This window comes from Mastomys coucha, unplaced genomic scaffold, assembly GCF_008632895.1.
Source record: "Mastomys coucha isolate ucsf_1 unplaced genomic scaffold, UCSF_Mcou_1 pScaffold21, whole genome shotgun sequence".
NCBI lineage: Eukaryota > Metazoa > Chordata > Mammalia > Rodentia > Muridae > Mastomys > Mastomys coucha.
Genome location: NW_022196904.1, coordinates 60,520,081 through 60,523,887, shown reverse-complemented (window position 1 = coordinate 60,523,887; position 3,807 = coordinate 60,520,081). Strand labels below are relative to the sequence as shown.

The window sequence follows — 3,807 nt, the reverse complement described above, 5'->3', positions numbered from 1 at the left end:
CGCCACCCGGTGGCCACCCTGAACACTGGGTGGATAGCAGGTAAAGCCAAGCTGGGCTACCGGGTCCTCTTTAGAGATGCTAAATAGATGGAGATTGATCAAGAAGAAAGTTGAAAAAGCCTGGAGTGGTACCTAAAAGGAGTCTCCAAAATGGCAAGGGAAGAAAGCAATCCATTGGGGCCACACCTTGTCTACCCAGGCTGCCTGGCCAGACCTACGAGTCCTTGTCCTCGCTTCGCGTAAGCCATCAACTCCGGTGGCCACCTGGCCATCCCACTCCGGTGTGCAGCGAATGGCTCCCAAGCCTACGGCCCGCGGCGGCTGGCTCAGTCCTATTTGCAAAGCCAAGCGGCAGAGTCCTATCTCTGGCTGGCTTCCACCTTTTCCGTCGAGGGCAGAGGAACCGAGGCCTGCGCTTAGCTCCCTGGCGATGGTCGGGCGGTCCCCCTTCAGAGCTGGCTTCCTCCCTCTCGGCCCCGCCAAATCCCAGCAAGTCAGGTCCCCTCGTCACCCCGGGGGCTTCTAATCACTCCGTATCGATTTCCCTAACTCTTTTCATCCCGTTGAAGACACATCTTAAAACACTCCAGCCCGGAGTGTGCTCTGGGCTTTATCCACACTAATAAAATGATTTACCCTGCTCTCTGCTCTCTCCTCACAGAGGAAAAATCGTTCGAGCTCTGGCTATTTGTGTGTGATCAGTAAATATTTAGTGCGGTGACATCCTCAGCTAGGCTTCAGATCGATGCGGGGGCCCACCGGGAGGTGTGCGCTCTGCGGGCGGGGCCGTTTCGGGGCCGCCGAGGGGACTTCCAGTGTCCTGGACACCCGCCGCAGATTTACAGGCCGGGCGGTAGGTCCAGGGAGAGAAGAAGGCGGAGGGGTTGTAAAGCGCGTCAGGAAAATTGCCTTTTCAACCTTTTTTACTTTTGACATTCAGTCACTTCCCCACATTGCCACTGTCTCCTCCACACCTCCCCCACTCCTTCCCTAGGGCGAGCGGTGCACCCCAGAGCCTTTCCTAGAGCTCGTGAGACTCGCTAGCAATCCTGTGGCCCAGGACCACCTATCAGAGTCCTGCATAGGCACGCAGGGAGGCTCCAGCCCCTGCTTTGAGGGTCGTCCCCTTCGGGGCACGAAGCTCCTCGCCCTCCCACGCCTCCGAAGGCCGAAAAGAGGTGGAGAAGCTCAGAGCTGCAGTAAGCAGTTAGAGTTCTTCTTCCCCTGCACCCTTTCTGCCAGCCCCCCTCCCCTTCTGCTCCTCCAGCATCTTGTTCCTGCTGCGCAGGTCGTCGGGTGGGAACTTTACTTTCTTCTCCACCAGACGCCCCTTTACTTAGAAGCAAAAAGGCTCTTAGCTGGGAAATGTGGAGAGGGGGCCTACTCTTGGCAGCTAGAGGCCTGGGATCCAGGTGGCTACCGGGGGCAGCGCTTACCCAGGGTGAGCTCACACAACTTCCTGATTACATAGCCCCACCTTGACCCGGGGAAGCCAGGAAGAGGACTCGATGCAGAGTAGGACACTGCACGGCCTCACCTTGTCCTAGGATTCTCGCCACCTACGACTTCTAAATTACCAGTTGGTAGTAGTCAGTGAAGACTTATCCAGCCATTCCTGGGGGCTTCTCTGCTCTTAAACGTGGGGTTTCCGGGTCTACAAGTCTTCAGCTGCTACCACCCACCTGTTGTTAGCTGGCCTGTTTCCCCCTCAGGGGAGGCCTAGGCCTTTGCAATTCCCTTGGGACCCAGAGAAGAAGATGCGACCCGGCTGTGTCTATGCACCCTTCCCATACCCTAATACCTTCGCTGTTGTCATAACCATGGCTTTCTAAAACGCCATATCTGCGGAGCCTATCTTTATTCTAATGCATACTTCATTTCTCTGTCTTGACTGTCCATATAAAACAATTTAATTAGGGTGGGTTTTTTTTTTTGGTTGGATGATTTTCCCCCCTTTGGAGAGTAAAGAGAAGAAAATCTGCCCGACGCTTATTGTATTTAGCACCAATACAGGCAGAAAATGTAGCACAAGTTTTTGGTTGAAAGAGCACCTCTGTGTCCATTGAAGGGCGTTGATCCGAAAAGGCAGAAAGGACAAGTAAAATCGATTGGAAGCGACCCTCTCTGTCCTTTTCACACCATTCAGAAACTCCATTCCTTCTAAGACAAAGACCAGAGCCTTGGGAATTCACAGGGAAAAGGAGGACTCCGGTCCCACAGGCCTTGAACACCTCTTTTAAAATCTTCAATATTTCACTTTAAACCTGCACTTGGTGATAGACTCCTGCACGCTAGCTTTCGGCCCCCACCCAGGCCCCACCCCGGAGGAGCCATGAGGTTTCGCCACCCCTCACCCCAACAACATGCCACTGCTCGGTTTGGCCTTTCGGTCAGGGCAGGCCTGCCTTTTAGGGTTAGTGCATCTCTCACCTTTGACCCTCAAGATTAGAGCGGCTACCAGTGTTCTAAATTTGGCCAAAGTTGAAAGAAAATGACCGCAAAATTATTACTCCAAAGCCCAGTTCTGGTTCAGTGCCTGAGCCACCTTACCCAACAGCCACCTCCATCTCTATCGCCCCCCCCCCTCATTTCTCTGGCAATGACTGCCCTAACCACCTCTGAAGGAGGGAGCTGAAATGATCAGGACTACGTCTCTGGGTGGCGATGAGTTGCCAGGTCTAATTGGTCTTTCATTAGGTTATCCCAGGCGCCCAGGCTGGGGAAGGTGGTCATCGATCAGACCTGGCATGAAAAGAAAAGGAGGCGGGAGAGGAAAGGAGAGGGCCAGAGAAGGGGAGGAGAGAGGCTCGGTCTGAGATCACCTTCACCTGCCCAGAGCCCGGCCTCTCTGTTGGAGATTCCTCGACCTTCAACTAGGATGAAGGGGGCGGGGCAGAAGGGAGGGGGCATTTCTGAATTACACACGTGGCCTCCTTCTAAGAGACCGAGTTCACCTCCTCTCCGGAGGAGTCCCACCAGCCATCCACTCATTGTAATTGGTGAGACAAACCGCAAGGAAAAACTTCTGTAGTCCATATTTATGGTATTAATGAATAGTTAAAAAAGATTTACACTTCTTATGATCAATATTCTGAGTTATTTCCCTCAAAGTATATAATTACAGTGTCTTCAGAGTTTCATCATTGTTTGAGGTGGCAAAACCATTTGTAATTTTCATTAGCCAGTAAACATGTAATTAACATTCAGCACTGTGTTTAACTTAATTCCTGTTTAAGACAAGGACAAGAAGCAGTGAAGAGCGTTAGTTCCATTTGTCAAGTCTGACATACATCTTACCATAACAGTTTCCTAAAATAAAAGATCCATGTTTCCCCATTATTCTCCTCTTAAAACAAAACAAAACAACAACAACAAAAATCCATTAGTTAAAACTGTACTAAACTGCAAGAGACAGCTCAGTCTCCTCTCATTTTTTTCCAGTTATTGTATCTTTGCTTCTTTTATTCGTTTGGGGGAATTGATAAAGGGAGGGGATGAATTAAGTATTCATTATTTGAAAGCACGAAATGGGGAACCCCTCCCCCCAAAAGAAATAGATTTCCTCTTCAGGAAAGTTCTAGAATGGACAGTAGAAATGGGAGGGAGGCAGTAATCCACAGGGGAGAGGGAGAAAAATCACTGGGGGGGGGCACTTGAGTTAAAAGTAGAAAATAAGGATTCCAACTGATTCCTAGGAAAAAAATGTTGGCCTCCTGTTTCAAGTTCTATGTTTGATCCAGGGTGAGAGGACTGTGTCTGCCAGTCTTAGGCTGCAGCTTCCCCCCCCCCTCCTCTCCCACCTCTGGT

General features: G+C 51.0%; 1 long non-coding RNA gene across 11 annotated transcripts in view; it reads right to left on the bottom strand.

The window, feature by feature from the left end:
- LOC116102385 overlaps window positions 1-3,807 on the bottom strand; it is a 181,734-nt gene that overhangs the window by 175,613 nt on the left and 2,314 nt on the right. The window lies entirely within an intron of this gene.